The 19,743-nt window shown below is 39.3% G+C and overlaps 1 protein-coding gene across 3 annotated transcripts in view; it reads right to left on the bottom strand.

The window, feature by feature from the left end:
* Positions 1-16,567, bottom strand: part of LOC311136867 (myocyte-specific enhancer factor 2A-like) — a 120,378-nt gene extending 103,811 nt beyond the window's left edge. For 2 of the 3 annotated variants that reach the window (XM_084171174.1, XM_084171173.1), the window contains exons 1-2: positions 16,432-16,567; positions 13,509-13,653 (exon numbers count right to left, since the gene is read on the bottom strand). The gene's annotated coding sequence lies outside the window, so the exon portion shown is untranslated. The remainder of the gene's footprint in view (positions 1-13,508; positions 13,654-16,431) is intronic. The other variant, XM_084171175.1, reaches the window with a different exon arrangement.
* Between the last annotated feature and the right edge of the window lie 3,176 nt (positions 16,568-19,743).

Below are 19,743 nucleotides of genomic sequence, written 5' to 3' on the forward strand. Positions count from 1 at the left end.
GACCTGAAAATAGCTGTGCAGCGACGCTCCCCATCCAACCTGACAGAGCTTGAGAGGATCTGCAGAGAAGAATGGGAGAAACTCCCCAAATACAGGTGTGCCAAGCTTGTAGTGTCATACCCAAGAAAACTCGAGGCTGTAATCGCTGCAAAAGGTGCTTCAACAAAGTACTGAGTAAAGGGTCTGAATACTTATGTAAACGTGATATTTCATTTGATAAATTAGCAAACTTTTCTAAAAACCTGTTTACAGGTTGATGAGGGAAAAAAATCTATTTTAGAATAAGGTTGTAACGTAACAAAATGTGGAAAAAGTCAAGGGGTATATGTCTGAGCAAATACCATTGTTTTCTACCAAATGGTTTGGGATATATTACGCAACCTTGTAACCGTGGCTAGTGCCTATAAGAATGGCCGACAGATTCCACCATGTGATCCTGCTGATCCTCTAACATCATTATCAGATTGCCAGCATACAGTTATCAGTGACAGTGATTAGAAACAAAACAGACACACCCAGAGCATGTAGCCCTGACTTTGTATTGCCTGTACAAAATGCTTGGAGCTTACAGTGCAAGACAGGATACTATTCAGATGGAGAGAGGTTTGAGATTTTTTTAACTGCTCATCTATGCATACTGTAAATATCTAGTATTCTCACAATTCATACACCCTGCAAGAAAACTAAGTTCTTCCACGGGGACTCCAGCCTTTTTATGTTAAGATAAAGCGAATGTGTCTTAAATGTGACACAGCGGAGCATATTAGCCATCACAATAAATCTTTTGATCTGGCAAATTAGATTATAATGTATTCCTTTATGTTTTTTCAAAGTCTCATTGAAATTCAGTCAAAGTGCAACTCAGCAAAGTGATGTCTTCCTTAAATTCAAGGGAAAATTCATAGAACAATTCTGATCTATAATACTGTAGGTATTTCAGTGTTAACCGTTAGGCTATTGCTTTTTTTTTTATCTGCTGTTACTATGCAACAAATCTTCAACAACAAAATGAGATTAATTTCTAACACCTATAGTATCATGCAAACAACAAAGAACAAACAAATCAACCACAGGATGGACATCCTTGACTATGTACATGGTAGTATAAGGCTCTTTTTTTATGATGCACAACATGTTTCTGTGGTTTTGCTAACATATCAATAGTGACACTAGTATTGTATAATGAGAGACCAGAGGTCCGTCAGGTGCATGGTGACATTGTCTGTAGCCATCACCTCTGCTCCACTACATAGCGGAAGCTTTAACACACTAACCTCAGAAGCTCTACTGCAGCTAATATGCATCTACTGCTTCTTTTTTCTCTGTTTATATCAGTCCTTCTGTCAGTCCTCAGTATAACTCAAGTCACTTAACTTGACTTGGTAGAGGTGACTATATAAAACTAAAAGTATGGTTCTTGTCCTACTCCAATTAAGTAACATAGCAGTACACCTTAAAGTTCACATGTAATACAAGTGCATCACATTTGTTATGACACCATGTCAGTTTAGCCCTCTGTTTTTTTAATCACGTGTACCATTTCTAGGAATGCCATAGTGGAATGCCATATTTTCATATGTCGAGAGCCTGTCAGAAATACACTCAGAAATAAAGAAATCTAAAGATTGGAGTGCACTGTTGATCCAACATGACTCAACATGAAAACTGCTCTAGTCAATTACACTTAGGGGCGATTCCACGACAGCATGGCCCAAAATTATTTTTGGTATCTCTGATTTTTCTGTCAATTCTCACATAGAACTTCATTGAGAGGAAGGATGTTTGACATGCTTTTTACATTTGAATTTTTAGACCTATACATGCCTCCTGTCGGAACCTTTGATCTGTGAACCGTACATGATACAGACAACATATTGGTGTCATTATACTCCTTATAGTGTCCTCTAAAATATGAAGTAAGTCATATATGAAGCAGATTTTGCTGCGAAGAGACAGAATCATTAGATCATTTGTTTTGGAACTGTCCATTTGTAGCTTGTTTTTGGACACAGGTCCAGGAATGGCTAAAGGATTGCTAACCCTGCAGATAGCACTACTAGGTGATCTGAAAAGTCATAGTCAATCGATCAATAATATAATAATACTTTTAGCAAAAATGTTTATTTTCAATTTACGATCTGTAGAAACATTGAAAATAGAAAGGTTCAGAACTTTTGTAAAACATCACAGTACAGTTGAAAAATATATGGCAAATAGAAATCCAATATGAATGGTGTTAAAAGATAGATGGGAGGTGTTGAATGGAGCTGAAGGATGGGACTAATAACAACAACTAATAACATTTACATTTTAGTCATTTAGCAGACGCTCTTATCCAGAGCGACTTACAGTTAGTGACTGCATACATTATTCTAATTTTTTTCATACTGGCCCCCCGTGGGAATCGAACCCACAACCCTGCCGTTGCAAACGCCATGCTCTACCAACTGAGCTACATCCCTGCCGGCCATTCCCTCCCCTACCCTGGACGACACTGGGCCAATTGTGCGCCGCCCCCTGGGTAACAACAAGATAACTAATGTAAAGCATACTGTGTCCATAATAAGTATATAGGTTATAGGTTGAGAGCTTTTGTGAAAGAGCACAGTTAGAAAAATATGGCATATAGAAGCAAACCAGATGGACATCATGAAAATGATCAGAGGAAGTTCAGGAGTAGAAACAAACAAAATATAATTATTGTAGAATTTGACTGTGTCCATAAAATGTATATAGTATGTATGGGCTGGAAGTAGAGGCCTAAGCGTTGTTGTTCACTAGTTTACTCCAATTGGGGAAGGGGTGGTGGGGTTGGAAAGTAATGAAGGGAAATATAATTTAAAAAAGGATATGTGTGTATGGATGTATGTATATACAGTGGGGAGAACAAGTATTTGATACACTGCCGATTTTGCAGGTTTTCCTACTTACAAAGCATGTAGAGGTCTGTAATTTTTATCATAGGTACACTTCAACTGTGAGAGACGGAATCTAAAACAAAAATCCAGAAAATCACATTGTATGATTTTTAAGTAATTAATTTGCATCCGTCTGTGAGCTCAAGCTGAAGCGCAGCTGGGTCATGCAGCAAGACAATGATCCAAAACACACAATCAAGTCTACATGAAAATTGCTAAAAAGCAACAAATTAGAAGTTTTGGAATGGCCTAGTCAAAGTCCAGACCTAATCCCAACTGAGATGTTGTGGCAGGACTTGAAACGAGCAGTTCATGCTTGAAAACCCACACGTCACTGAGTTAAAGCGGTTCTGCATGGAAGAGTGGGCCAAAATTCCTCCACAGCGACGTGAGAGACTGATCAACAACTACAGGAAGCATTTGGTTGGAGTCATTGCAGCTAAAGGTGGCACAACCAGTTATTGAGTGTAAGGGGGCAATTACTTTTTCACACAGGGGAATTGGGTGTTGCATAACTTTGTTAATGAAATAAATATGTAATTGTTGTGTTATTTGTTCACTTATGTTCCCTTTATCTAATATTAGGTTTTGGTTGAAGATCTGATAACATTCAGTATCACAAATATGCAAAAGTAGAGAAAATTAGAAAGGGGGCAAATACTTTTTCATAGCACTGTATGTATGTATATATATGTGTGTGTATGTATGTCTATGTATGTGTATGTGTGTATATATATATATATATATATGTATATGAATATATGTATGTATATATATATATTTGCGAGAGAAAAAAACATATGGGGGATTGGAAGTGATGCAGACAATTACATTGACGGAAGTTCAAATCTATCTGAAATATTAAAGCTGATCTACCCCCTAAAAAAATATAATAATAATAATAAATAAGTAAGTACAAATAAATAATAAATACAAAAATATGAAGTAAGTCTAGATTCGGAAAGAAAAAATGTCACATTGATATATTTAACATTGAAAATAGTAATATCAATATCTCAAAAGTACCGTTTTTGATGTCTGTATCCTGTACGGTTCGCGTATCATAGGCTGGGTTTAGACAGGCAGCCAAATTCTGATATTTTTTACCACTAATTGGTCTTTTGACTAATCACATCAGATCTATTCACATCAGATATTTTTTTAGCAATTAGTGAAAAAAATATCAGAATTGGGCTGCCTGTCTAAACGCAGCCATAGGATCTTACGGGAGGCATGTACAGTGCCTTCAGAAAGTATTCACAACCCTTGACGTAACTCAGCCACTTAAGAACATTCCCTGTCTTCTTGGTAAGAAATTCCAGTGTAGATTTGGCCTTGTGTTTTAGGTTATTGTCCTGCTGAAAGGTGAATTCATCTCCCAGTGTCTGGTGGAAAGTCTGGTGCTTAGCTCCATTCCGTTTCTTTTTTATCCTAAAAAACTACCCAGTCCTTAACGATTACAAGCATACCCATAACATGATGCAGCCACAACTATGCTTGAAAATATGGAGAGTGGTACTCAGTAATGTACTCAGTAATGTGTTGTATAGGATTTTCCCCAAACATAACACTTTGTATTCAGGACAAAAAGTGAATTGCTTTGCCACATTTTTTGCAGTATTACTTTAGTGCCTTGTTGCAAACAGGATGAATGTTTTGGAAGATGATTTATTCTGTACAGGCTTCCTTCTTTTTACTCTGTCAATTAGGTTAGTATTGTGGAGTAACTACAATGTTGTTGATCCATCCTCAGTTTTCTCCTATCACAGCCATTAAACTATGTTTTAAAGTCCCCATTGGCCTCACGGTTTTGATTTGATTTTATTTGATTAGGATCTCTTTTAGTCCTCATTTGGACTAATCTTCCAAGAGTCCTTAAACATTAAAATACAATTTATAATACGATCACATTTTCACATATAACACACAGTTGCACCCCTCCTCAAAAAACCTACTTTCGATCCCTCCGATGACAACAACTACAGACCAGTATTTTTTATTTTCTTGAGCGTGCCGTATCTAGCCAACTCTCTTGCTATCTCTCTCAGAATGACCTTCTTGATCCAAACCAGTCAGACTGGTCATTCAACTGAGACTGCTCTTCTCTGTGTCACGGAGGCTCTCTGCACTGCTAAAGCTAACTCTCTCTCCTCTGCTCTTATCCTTCTAGACTTATCTGCTGCCTTTGATACTGTGAACCATCAGATCCTCCTCTCTACCCTCTCCGAGTTGGGCATCTCCGGCGCTGCTCACTCTTGGATTGCGTCCTACCTGACAGGTCGCTCCCACCAGGTGGCATGGCGAGAATCTGTCTCCGCACCACATGCTCTCACCACTGGTGTCCCCCAGGGCTCAGTTCTAGGCCCTCTCCTATTCTCTCTATACACCAAGTCACTTGGCTCTGTCATATCCTCACATGGTCTCTCCTATCATTGCTACGCAGACGACACACAATTAATTTTCTCCTTTCCCCCTTCTGATAACCAGGTGGCGAATCGCATCTCTGCATGTCTGGCAGACATATCAGTGTGGATGTCGGATCACCACCTCAAGCTGAACCTCGGCAAGACGGAGCTGCTCTTCCTCCCGGGGAAGGACTGCCCGCTCCATGATCTCGCCATCACGGTTGACAACTCCATTGTGTCCTCCTCCCAGAGTGCAAAGAACCTTGGCGTGACCCTGGACAACACCCTGTCGTTCTCCGGTCACCCTGCTCCTCCGCACACTCCACTGGCTTCCAGTTGAGGCTCGCATCTACTACAAGACCATGGTGCTTGCCTACGGAGCTGTGAGGGGAACGGCACCTCCTTACCTTCAGGCTCTGATCAGACCCTACACCCAAACGAGGGCACTACGTTCATCCACCTCTGGCCTGCTAGCCCCCCTACCTCTACGGAAGCACAGTTCCCGCTCAGCCCAGTCAACGCTATTCGCTGCTCTGGCAACCCAATGGTGGAACAAGCTCCCCCACGACGCCAGGACAGCGGAGTCACTGACCACCTCCCGGAGACACTTGAAACCCTACCTCTTTAAGGAATACCTGGAATAGAATAAAAGTAATCCTTCTATTTAGCTATCCTTCTGATCATGCATGCAGTTTTTTTTTACATAGATGAGTTATTTGAGACGACCATGATAAGCAGTTGTCTAGCTGCACCCCAAGTAGTTTGGTTTCTGACACTTCCTCAATTTGTACTCATGCTGTGTTGGCCTTTTCCTGGTGGAACAGACCAACATAACCTTGGTTTTCATGGTGTTCAAAACAAGTTTGTTCTGGCAAACCCACTCCCTGATATTTCCCAGATCTATCTGTAGAGCTTGCTGTACCTGTTGAACCGATTGTCTTGCTGTATAAATTGTAACATGATCTGCAAATATATTAGCTTGAGTTTCAGATAAGGCATAAGGAAGGTCGTTGGTCTATATTAAATAAAGAAGTGGCCCAAGGCAGCTGCCCTGCGGTATTCCACAGTTTAAAGCATGACGGGAAGAAAACGACCCATTGATATAGGTGGACTGTTTCCTGTCAGTTAGATATGACTGTACCCAATTCAATGCTACCTCCGTAAACCCATAATACAATAATTTTGTCAAAATTATTTAATGATCCACTAAATCAAATGCTGCACTAAAATCTAAAAATAGTACACCCACAAACCTGCCATTATCCATAGCATTGAGCCAATGGTCAGTCATGACAACCAATGCAGTGGTAGTGGAATGGTTTTTGCGATAAGCATGCTGATTGGCTGTGATCAGATCATTATTTTCCATGTACTCCCATATTTGTCTACTTGCAATACCCTCCAATATCTTACTGAGTGAAGGGAGTAGACTAATTGGTCGACTATTGGCAGGAGTAATGGGTTCTTTGCTGTCTTTTGGGATTGGACACAGTTTAGCATGCTTCCATACATTTGGAAATGTCCCATTTTCCAATGACCATTTCAGTGTAGCTGCAATCTGGGGAGCAGCATAATGAAGTAAAGAATTATCCATAAGATCATAACCTGTAGATGTACCATTGGGTAATGACTTCAATAGGTTTAACACCTCCTCTACTGACACCATTTGTAGACTAAAAGAGCAGGTTTTTTTGCTCATAATATGATCATCAATCCATTGGACAATAGCTTGTTTGGAAGAATGGGTGTTTACATTATCGCTCAGTAAATTAATTTTCTTTCTAAAAAAATTAGCAAAATGATTGGCAATATCAGCTGGTTTTGTTACTGTTGTCCCGTCAACCTCCACACTAGATGGACATGATGAGATAGATGTACCAAGTAAGCCCTTAACTGTATTCCATACCTTTTTTGAATCATTTTTACAATCTTAAGATTTGATTTATCTGCATAATTGCATGGTGAAATCCCTGAGCGATTTCCTTCCGCTCCGGCAACTGAGTTAGGAAGGACGCCTGTATCTTTGTAGTGACTGAGTGTATTGATACACCATCCAAAGTGTAATTAATAACTTCACCATGCTCAAAGGGATATTCAATGTCTGCTTTTTATTTTATTTTTACCCATCTACCAATAGGTGCCCTTCTTTGCGAGGAATTGGAAAACCTCCCTGGTCTTTGTTGTTGAATATGTGTTTGAAATGTACTGCTTGACTGAGGGACCTTACAGATAATTGTATGTGTGGGGTACAGAGATTAGGTAGTCATTCAAAAAGAATGTGAAATACTATTATTGCACACAGAGTGAGTCCATGAAACTTATTATGTGACTTGTTAAGCAAATGTTTACTCCTGAACTTATTTAGGCTTGCAATAACAAAGAGGTTGAATACTTATTGACTCAAGATATTTCAGCTTTTCATTTTTTATTAATTTGTAAAAATTTCGAAAAACATCACTCCACTTCGACATTATAGGGTATTGTGTGTAGGCCAGTGTAAAAAAATCTAGATTTAATCCATTTTAAATTCAGGCTGTAACACAACAAAATGTGAAAAAAGTCACGGGAAGTGAATACTTTCTGAAGGCACTGTAGGTCTAAAAAGGGCCTAAAATGGCCACTTTTAACAATGTTTTTCTAAAAAATGGTTTGTGATACATATTTAGAAAGCATATCAAACATCCTTGCTCCCAATTAAGTTTCTGTGAGAGAATTGCCAGAACAATCTGAGATACCAAAAATATCCTTTTACAAAGTGTTGTGTTTGAATGGCCAATGGGCGAATCCCATTGGCCATTCAAACACAACACTTTGTAAAAGGATATTTCATGCAACCCTCATATTAAACCCAAATGGTTTAAATTTAGGATAATGTTTTACAGCTTTGTCAACAACATAAAAATTTTTGTATTATTTTATATATTTTACATGTGATAAGGCCACACAGAGGAACATCTGTGATAATCTCAAGTATCCAAATTCCCCCCAAAACCTGAAAGCTACTAAAATTCTGGTAGTTTACTGATAAACTTCAAACATTTCCAGTAATATACCCTCCTTTCGCAAACCCTACCTGTGTCAATTTGGCTTCGTAGAATACGTTATTTTCTGTTACTGCTGAGCCTTTTAAAGGACAATCTGATGGAAAAGGACTAAATTAAGAAAATATGAGAGCTCTTATCAGAGGTAGGATTTACTGTCAATGCTTTGAACCAGCCTACAGGAGACATTCAAATGGAAATAGCCCAAATCAATGCCATATAGAGAGACAGCTGTGATCATATAATACCTGTTAACAAATGGTTCAGAATGTCCTTATGAAACTACCCTTGTGATGATTAATAGCTTTAAAAGGGAAAGGTTATCATAAACCATTGATAACTCAACTTACACTATGAAGTTCCTCAAGACTGTTTAGTAAAACATTTTTACATTCAAAGTTGACTTGCAGTCTTAACCCTTTGTGGGCCACTTAAACAGTGGAGGGGGAGAGAGAGACAGGGATGATAGTAGTGAAAGAGGATTAACTGCAGATTGAGGCTGCCACTTTGGTTCAGCTGATTCTTCAGTATGGCCAGAGAGAGCTGAGGGGGTAAGGACAACTCTGTCTGACTGAGGGCTCGCAGGGGAAAGGCAAAGAAGACAGGAAGAAGCTGTCTATCTTTAAGCCGCTCTGCCCTGCTCAGCAGCACATGTGCTGAGTGGGCCGTATGGGGTGGCTTACTACCAGAGGTCACAGCCAAGGGCAGGACAGTTGAAAGGTCACTGTTAGCTGCTCCCTTAGACAACAGTGCAGTAGTGAGTGGTTCACTCATGCTTCTGTTAGAAATAGTGTTTCAGGCTATCAGATGTTTATAAGCCACTGTAGTTCAGGATATTGATATTTAGGTCAGAATGATAGGGGGCTAATTGTCAACAGAGTTGCTTTGTTGATATACTACAGTGACATAGCAGGCAGATGTGATGAGAATTATAAATAGGCCTATAGGAAATAATGCCGCTTTTTACATTTGCTTTTCCAAGTATACATTGACCCTCGGTCGCACCACTGTACGTTATTAGTATAAAACGTTATTAATTTCAGATTTTAAATCATGTTAATGTCTAATTATATATTTGAGTGTGGCTTTTTTTTATAAAGAACTCTGCATAATAAGTGTTTGAATATGATTTATTTGAAACCGCACCGCAATGTAGGATATTAAGCCATATTTATAAAGTGTATACAGTGGGGAGAACAAGTATTTGATACACTGCCGATTTTGCAGGTTTTCCTACTTACAAAACATGTAGAGGTCTGTAATTTTTATCATAGGTACACTTCAACTGTGAGAGATGGAATCTAAAACAAAAATCCAGAAAATCACATTGTATGATTTTTAAGTAATTCATTTGCATTTTATTGCATGACATAAGTATTTGATACATCAGAAAAGCAAAACTTAATATTTGGTACAGAAACCTTTGTTTGCAATTACAGAGATCATACGTTTCCTGTAGGTCTTGACCAGGTTTGCACACACTGCAGCAGGGATTTTGGCCCACTCCTCCATACAGACCTTCTCCAGATCCTTCAGGTTTCGGGGCTGTCGCTGGGCAATACGGACTTTCAGCTCCCTCCAAAGATTTTCTATTGGGTTCAGGTCTGGAGACTGGCTAGGCCACTCCAGGACCTTGAGATGCTTCTTACGGAGCCACTCCTTAGTTGCCCTAGCTGTGTGTTTCTTGTCGTTGTCATGCTGGAAGACCCAGCCACGACCCATCTTCAATGCTCTTACTGAGGGAAGGAGGTTTTTGGCCAAGATCTCGCGATACATGGCCCCATCCATCCTCCCCTCAATACGGTGCAGTCGTCCTGTCCCCTTTGCAGAAAAGCATCCCCAAAGAATGATGTTTCCACCTCCATGCTTCACGGTTTGGATGGTGTTCTTGGGGTTGTACTCATCCTTCTTCTTCCTCCAAACACGGCGAGTGGAGTTTAGACCAAAAAGCTCTATTTTTGTCTCATCAGACCACATGACCTTATCCCATTCCTCCTCTGGAACATCCAGATGGTCATTGGCAAACTTCAGACGGGCCTGGACATGCGCTGGTTTGAGCAGGGGGACCTTGCGTGCGCTGCAGGATTTTAATCCATGACGGCGTAGTGTGTTACTAATGGTTTTCTTTGAGACTGTGGTCCCAGCTCTCTTCAGGTCATTGACCAGGTCCTGCCGTGTAGTTCTGGGCTGATCCCTCACCTTCCTCATGATCATTGATGCCCCACAAGGTGAGATCTTGCATGGAGCCCCAGACCGAGGGTGATTGACCGTCATCTTGAACTTCTTCCATTTTCTAATAATTGCGCAAACAGTTGTTGCCTTCTCACCAAGCTGCTTGCCTATTGTCCTGTAGCCCATCCCAGCCTTGTGCAGGTCTACAATTTTATCCCTGATGTCCTTACACAGCTCTCTGGTCTTGGCCATTGTGGAGAGGTTGGAGTCTGTTTGATTGAGTGTGTGGACAGGTGTCTTTTATACAGGTAACGAGTTCAAACAGGTGCAGTTAATACAGGTAATGAGTGGAGAACAGGAGGGCTTCTTAAAGAAAAACTAACAGGTCTGTGAGAGCCGGAATTCTTACTGGTTGGTAGGTGATCAAATACTTATGTCATGCAATAAAATGCAAATTAATTACTTAAAAATCATACAATGTGATTTTCTGGATTTTTGTTCTAGATTCCATCTCTCACAGTTGAAGTGTACCTATGATAAAAATTACAGACCTCTACATGCTTTGTAAGTAGGAAAACCTGCAAAATCATCGGCAGTGTATCAAATACTTGTTCTCCCCACTGTATGTGGTATATTAGCCTGTGCCAGGGCTGGCCCCTGATCCCCAGGCCATCATTGTAAATAAGAATTTGTTCTTAACTGACTAGTTAAATAAAGGTTAAATAAAAAATACAATAAAAAGAATGGTTTGGAAGTCATCATCACAGCACATTAAGGGCCTGCCTAATAAAGTTACAACTGTGCAGCCTCACAACATGATAGACGGTTTGATTTGGCACACTCCACAACGTATTTGCACAATAACACAGACTCAGTTTTGTGAGATTGGAGGAGAGAAAAAAATGAACAAGGAGCAAATATTTTGATACACATTTTAAATGATGATTTTGTGTGTTTGTCAAACATGTCACTGGCTGGTATCCTGGGGTAACTAACCCATTTAGCATCAAAGGTGAGGCTCTGTGCCCTGGTGGTCAGACAGGAGGCAGCCAGGGGTTTCTGGGTTTGGAACTCAGCTCTCTGTTGGGTTGGATTGTGGGGTTGGGTGACCCCGCTGGGACACCGTGCATTCCTCTGTGTTTCACAGCCATTGCAGTAGCCACACACGATAGAAGGGGAAGTCAGAGCTGATTTAATGCAGCGAATAAACACAAAAAATACCAATATATTCATGGTTCGCCCCTTTCTAGAATAGAATAACTTAATAACCCATTTTATTTATTAAAGGTACTCAGGAAGCTTTCCTTTAGAATAAATAGTCTAGAGCGTACACAACTATCATTATCTGCTGGGCTCAAGATTCTGCATCCTGCCTCCAGGTCTCACGGGAGAATGCTGGAATCTCCAGTTTGATGATGGAGCTCCATTAAACAATGAATCATGTTGCTGAGAACATGTGCAGAGGGCTTTGTAATAAAAAAAACTAAGCAAAGTGGACATAGAGAAGAAGCATAGTGTTTTCCCTGTTATTGCTCTGAGAAATATATTGAACATAATTGCCAAAGTGACCTCACACCTAACTTGGAGAATAAGAGAGGACTTGCTACATATGGTCACAGTCACACTAGTGAATAAAGAGAGAGAAACAGTGAAACAACTACTAATTTACACCATCAATGTTTAATAATTTACAAAATACACCATCAATAATTTACAAAATTCAATTTCATGACCTTTGCTGATATTTGTTTTTGTTGGGAGGTTGTGTGATACACAACCTGTCTTCTTTGCTTTTCTTCTTTGTTATTGTATCTATCTAAAGAAGTTTAAAGGTTAATCGTGTTAGCTACTGGTTCTCTCGAAACAAGTAGGTTTTGTAGAACTCTCAAAAAAGGCTATGTAATTTGCTATAAAACTGTACCTGATGAGTCAGCTGCAGTTGACACCAGTTCAGCTCTCAAGTGTACAAGAGGGGAAGTGCTGTGCCACAGTACAATAGTGTAACATGGTGAACACTAGAAAATCCATGTACAGCTGACACTCTCATGAAACCAGATGGTCTTAACGATGTTTCCCACTTCAGATAAAGAGAATAACCAAAAGGACCAAAGAAAGCATAAAACATTACTGGAGATCTAGGGTTGGGCGATATTACGATAGCATCATCTATCGACGATGATTGACAGCCATCGCCGATGGTGACGACATCGCATCGTGACAGACGATGGTTTAGCCTATTTGAACTTGTACCGTGCAGTAAAGAATGGAGTCGGAGAGAGCACATCTCAAAAAGTGATTTAAATAGCCTAAAAGCGTAAGTTAGCCAGGGGACTAATAATGAGAGAGAACAAACAATATAATTAGACTATAGAAAAATAAAATGACAAGTTTAATCAAGTTTAAGATAATTAAGAAATAAATTTTCCATGCGGGCCGGGAAAAATCCCTGCATGCAAGGTTGAAAACCAAATGGCCAATAACCTATCCTCCTACTAGGTCAATCATAAAAGCTTCAAGACAAGTTAAAGTATATGCATATGCTATTCTCAATCAAAGCTTTATGAGAAATATAACAAACAATAGGCCTATTAAGAAATGCAAATAAAGCAATTATTAACCAGTTCTGAAGACGGTACACTTTGCTTCTATCAAGCCCATGATTTATAACCTATCTCACTATGGTAAAACAGCCCGTTCCTCATCAGTTGACTGTCACTCCATCATGTGCATGCCACACAGGCACACACACACACACACACAACTGACCTGGCCAATAGGGGGCGATGCCATCGTATATCACAATGTTTTATGAGTACATAATCACGATAGGACAAAGGTGGACATCGCCCAACCCTATGGAGATCCATGGCATATACAATTAAGTAAGTTAAGTGACTCTCTTAAAAAAACAGGAGAGTAAATAAACAGGTAAACAACAACAATTCCAAGATTTCTAAGAACAAGTAGCTTACCCAACTATCAAAGCAGTGATATCCTCTTTATGGGAATCTCCAGCTCCTGTCTGTCTGTCTGACTGTCTGTCTCTTCCTTTCCCTTCAATGCTTCCCTCGCTTGCGTTAAGCTTCCTGCTGCTTTCTCCTCCTTGGAAAAAATGTCCTGGGAGGGGGAGAGGAAAGTTGAGAAAGTGTTTCGCTCATTAATTCAGAGGCATGGTGTAAATGCCAGCATTCTCTTTCTGACAACCAGTGTTAATTGCATATCCGACTCGCCCACACACTCCACATTTCTCCTGTGTGTCTCCTGGAAGGAGCTGAGACTAGGCTGTGATATTCTGGTGCTATGAAGAGAAGCGAGGTGGGAGACACTCCAGACCCCCACTCCTCACACCAACCACCACCTCAGAACTTCTCCCTTTTACCTGGGTCAACTTTCTCCACTCACAACAAAGACCGTATTTACACATCTATCAATTTACAGAGAGACATTTAGGCCTTAACACACAAACACACACACATTATGTAATATGGTACTGAAAAAGACAATATTCAATTAATAACTTTATCTACTGCACCCTGACATAACACTAGAGAAACAAACGAAACATTGCATTGCTCTTTTACCATATGTTCTTAAATAAGTTTATAGTACTGCAGCAAAACACCTTTCTATAAGCTGAGGCTGTAATCGACTGGGGGAAAAACAAATCCAGACGGGACCAAAATAGACACTCAATAAAAATACACACAGATATTTACATTTTAGTCATTTAGCAGACGCTCTTATCCAGAGCGACTTACAGTTAGTGAGTGCATACATTTTCATACTGGCCCCCCGTGGGAAACGAACCCACAACCCTGGTGTTGCAAGCGCCATGCTCTACCAACTGAGCTACAGGGGATATACCTTTATATTGTTGCCAAGACGGCTATCCCTTAAAATATTTTGCTATTTTCATTATCAACAAGCTAGGAATACCTCATGGTTGGGGAAACCAGGGGAAACGTTACACATTTATCAGTCAGTATCAACCGAACACTCTCTACTGATATCTGTCTGGAATTATAAACAATGGGGTCAAGTCAAGTGGAGATGCCATAAACTTTTGTCCTCATACTGAAGTTCACTGTGCCAGTAAATCATCTACAACAAACTAAGGTCCTGAGGTTTATTATTTTACCATCTTGTGTGAGTTTACAAAACAAAAGAGTTGTAATATTTGTCTAAGGAAAAAGCTCTTGAGTGATTGTACATAACTCTTTACACTGACAAGTACAATATGGCTTGTGGACTTCCAAAACAAATATGCTGAATCAGAAAAGTGTAATTTGTTATAATGTTGAACCTTTAGTTAATTATGCATGTTCATTTTAAATAGCAGATAAATGATCAAAACAAATCAATACAGTCAATGCCACCATGGCTCCTTCATAATACTGTAGCTGGAAATCTGTTCAATCCATCCAGTCATTAGTGCAGAGAAACACTGGTGTTGAGGTCATTCTCCTAACTATTCACTATGACCAGACTGCCTCTCAAACGGCTTGTGATTAGAAATAAAACCCTACAAAACAGGTGCAATGACTTTCCATTCAAAAGATTGAAGCATTGCTGTATATATTTGTGTTAATCCTTTACTGAGAATAAGTTTGATTCAGCTCCTGACTGAGGGATGAATCCTTCCTGGAGATATGCCCCAGGCAACAAAAAACCTCAGACTCAAACTATAAAATATATAATCAAAATCTTCCCTTATAACTGAGAACATGGCGTAGGCCTACTATTTGAAAACAAAATTGCTTCAAATATAGGCATAAATCACATCTTATTGGTGGCAAACATACATTTCTCCATAGCAGAGGAGATTTTGCTCCAACCCAAGCAAATAGCAGTGATAAAAGCAACAATAGAAGTAACAGTAGCCTAGTTCTAATGGGACAAATGACCACCACCAGCTGACCAGCAACATTTAGATTTCAGGACTAACAATGCAAAGTATCTTTACCAATAAACTGGCACTGTATATATATAGACTACTATTATTTGATTATAACAATGTTATGACATGTTTAGGCTACTACTTACTTTTGTGCACCTATTAAAATAAGAAAATATTCTAGTCCACAACTAAGAAAATGCATTCGATTTTACAGTGGTATGGAATGGAATGGATAAAGTCAAGTTTTAGTTGTTCATACATCTTTAAATCTCCTTTAGCCATAGTGCACATTGCCGGTTATTTTAATTAGTCTAGTGTCTACACAGACAATTATAAAGGATTTCAGAGCAACCAAAGTAAAAAGCCGAAAAGTAATCTGATGGCATGTAGCCTATTCTGATGTGATGGCATTGATGTGAACGTAAAAAATATATATTTCAACGTAGGTAATACAAAACCAAGTAAAAGTGCAAGCAAACGCATGCCTCCCGTTGTCTGAAAAGTCCACGAGACTGTTAACTCTACGATATTGCGCGCTCACAAACATTATCAGTAAACAAGTTATAGTAAAGTCATAGCTAGGCATTAGTAATTCAAAACGATTGATATAATCTATTATTCTAAGAAATATCCTGAAATTGACAGACTACGATAAAGTTGATCAAATTACTGTAGGCTACCAAATAATTAAAGAAAGCTGAACTGTTTATTTATTGGAGCAATAAGAGCAAAGACGCACGGCCATCTAGGGTAAATTCAATGTATAACTAAAATAAGTGTCGCCTATTATTAGGCATACTAATAAACAATAGTTCATACTATTTTCATCCCGAATATAGACACAGAAACTGACATGGCATAGTCACATAGCGCTACATGTAGGCTACAGTATGGGATGGCTTTTCGATCCCAAATTCACTCTACGTCTTCCTCTTGCGCTTTCTCTCTCTCTCACTAGTGACCCTCTGTGCAATATTGTTGCTATTTTTGTTACTCACCTTGTCTCCCAAGTTCCTCGCTGTATATAGACACTCTATATCAGAGGCTCCAATGGACATACACGTATTTCAGTCACATTTACACACGAACTGCTATTTAGGGAGCAGACAAACTCAGAAGAGCCAGTCTCTTGTCAGTGAGAGACTCCTCCCCTTATCTGACTAATACCAGACGAGGTAGAAATCAACCTCCTCCCACTCATGTCTCATCATCACTACAAAAAAACGATATCTAAACTTAGGTTTGTAACTTAGCCTACATTGTAGGCTACCTATATTGTCTGGAGTTCTAAAAGGTGACTCTACAAACTGAAATAGTATGTGGAAAGGACACTTCGCGAGCTGGATATAGCATATCCCATGACTTCACTCACTTTGCATTATGACAAGTATTTGTGCTGTATAGCTACTCAGACTGTCTTTCTATGGTTTATACCAAATATTCAATGATAATAACATTGTAACTTCAGTCTTACTACATAATTATTAGAAATCGTGCTAAAATAGCACTCCTTTAAATGTTAAAGCGCTAACTCTACTAGATATGTTACTGATCCTCTGTTAGGTAGGCAGCTACAGTCAAGTGGTTGACACATGGGTAGTGTAACGCAACAAATGATCTTACATTGTAAGGGATTGACAGTGTACTTGTGGCAGCAACTACAGTCAAATTAATTGAAACTACAGTATGAGTGAGTTTAAATCTCGGCAACAAGTTTTATTTCTGGTGTTAGTTATGATTGTTGGCCAAATTCACCTCGCACCCCTTAGATACGATTGACGTCATATCTCTAAAAGATAACAGCAGCATAGGACCATTGATTTTGAAAGGACATATTTCTGATCCAATTGAAATCCTCCGCGGCAGGTCAGAACCAATTACAGAAGGGAGGTGGGACCTGTATAACTCGCATGTGGCAAAATCACGTGTAGGTGCAGGATCTGCGGAAGAGGTGTGGTGCAGATCCTGATCTTGTATTATTGTTACCGGGATTTAAAGGAACATGTGCATGTGAAAGAAAACGTAGGTCAATTCTAGTTTCAATTTCATAAAAAAAAATAGTTTTAGTGTTAGGGACAGAAAGGGTGCGTGGGAGGCTAGGAGCCATTTGTGTTGTATAGTTTTTTAAATTATAATACATAAGGTGATGGGTCAGGTCAAAGGTTAGGTTTACATTATAAAGTCAATCTCGATGTGACTTGGATTTAAAAGGAATAATGCGAGACTGGTGCAAAAAATATGTTAAAAGGAAACTCTCTCGCCCATGTTTACACCAATCAAATGCTTTTTAATTTTAGTAGTACATGTAAGAATTAAGTTAGATATTAAGGCTGGGAATTGCCAGGGACCTCACGATATGATATTATCACGATACTTAGGTGTCAAGGCGATATGTGTTGCGATTCTCACGATTCTAGATGTATTGCGATTCGATACTGCAATTTTATTGCGATTTGATGTTCCAGACATATTGCTCACTATATATCTGCTGCAGAGAGACAAGAGAGAGCATGAGAAAATGAGTTTTGATCAGTCATGGAAATAAAAGTGCTGAAAACATGTTGGCTCACTATTTAAAAAGAAGATATAGAATGAAAAATACAGGAGTTTTGGCGCAGGTACAGCCGACTAGCGCTTGCTAATGCTACCTACAAATCGATACTTGGAGTCAAAGTATCAATATAATATAGTCAAAAATAATCTTGCAACATGTAACTGTATAAATTTTTTCCCCCATCACTATTAGCTATAGCCACATTTTTCAAGTATGGGTAACTGTTAGCTAGACTAGATTCCGACCTTACGCTCGTTGTAAGTACACTTTACCCTGTAAGGTCGGACATGGCTTCTGTTTTGATTAGGACACAGCAGAGCCAGTGTCAGATATGGCTCGTAAAACGTACCTCAATCCAGGAATACTCCAAATTTCCCCATAAAAGCTACAATTTGGAAGGTACGTCGCATTGAACAACAAAGGATATTCAGCCAATCAGGCTGCTGTGGCTTCTGCCACCTAGAATGAGGATGAAAAAGTAAGTTTAATTATAAAAATAGCAGTATTTCAATCTCCTCAATGTGGCTTTTTGGATAATGGGAAACTTTGGAGTACAGTGCCATTGACTATTCCTGTATTAAAGTACGTTTCCGAGCCATATCTCACTGGCTCTGCCTTGTCCTAATCAAAACATGATGGTTTTTATTGTATTTTAGTTTGTTTTGGAGTCAAAGATAATGTTTCAGAATAGTTTTAGTTTTTCAAACGGGTTTGTTAATTATTGTATTTTCCTTTACTAAATTGTTTTTTGATGATTCGTTTTCGTTTTAGTTTCAGTTTTAGTTTACTATGATAACCTTGGTGCACTGTCTGCACACTCTGTTATGAGTTGGGTAACACTTTATCATAACTTTCATAAGGCATTATAAAGGATTAAATGTTCATAAATGTGCATAAATGCTTTATTTGTTATACAGGCTTACAAATAATGAAATAGTTATTCATTAATAGTTTCTACATTATTTATTAATGATTACTCATGAAAGTTAACGTTTTACCCATGAGGTTTCACATTCTAGCTGTTGTATAAGTTGATTCTCTACCCCCATCCTAGATCAGGGAATACGGTATAAATTGCCCTTTTCATATTAATGTACATGGCATTTATGTCAGAGCTTGTGTATGTTAGAGTACAAAGGAGCAGCACCTCTGGATGGAAACAGGGTGCATACAGACAAAGAGTTACATCCCAGATCTCCAAACCCCATCAGGTGTCTGAATAATGAATCCCTCAAATGAAGCTCTCCGCTGTTAAAATCCCTCATTAGACTGTTCCTACGGCTCGACTATCATTGATTTTAGATGGTTTATTTATCCCTCTCTCTACCGTAGCTACACTTCAGTCCTAGCAAAGCCCAGGCCATCTACAAAAATAGTCCTACCAGGGCGAGGCAGTGTCACGATCGTCGGATACAGAGGACCAAGGCGCAGCGTTGAAGGCGAACATACTTTTATTATTTAGAATGAACACACGAACAAAAACAACAAACGATAACGTGACGTCCTCGGTTCTAGCACAAACCTATACTGGAACAAGATCCCAATGCCAAACGGCTACCTAAGTATGGCTCCCAATCAGAGACAACGAGCTACAGCCGTCTCCGATTGGGAGCCACCCTGGCCAACATAGAAATACTAAACTAGAACAAAACCCAATGAAAACTCACACCCTGGCTCAACATACTAGAGTCCCCAGAGCCAGGGCGTGACAGGCAGATTCTGTAGATCCATTCCACAAACACTTGTAAGCTCTGGA

Source organism: Coregonus lavaretus (assembly GCF_964263955.1).
Source record: "Coregonus lavaretus genome assembly, chromosome: 11".
Classification (NCBI taxonomy): domain Eukaryota; kingdom Metazoa; phylum Chordata; class Actinopteri; order Salmoniformes; family Salmonidae; genus Coregonus; species Coregonus lavaretus.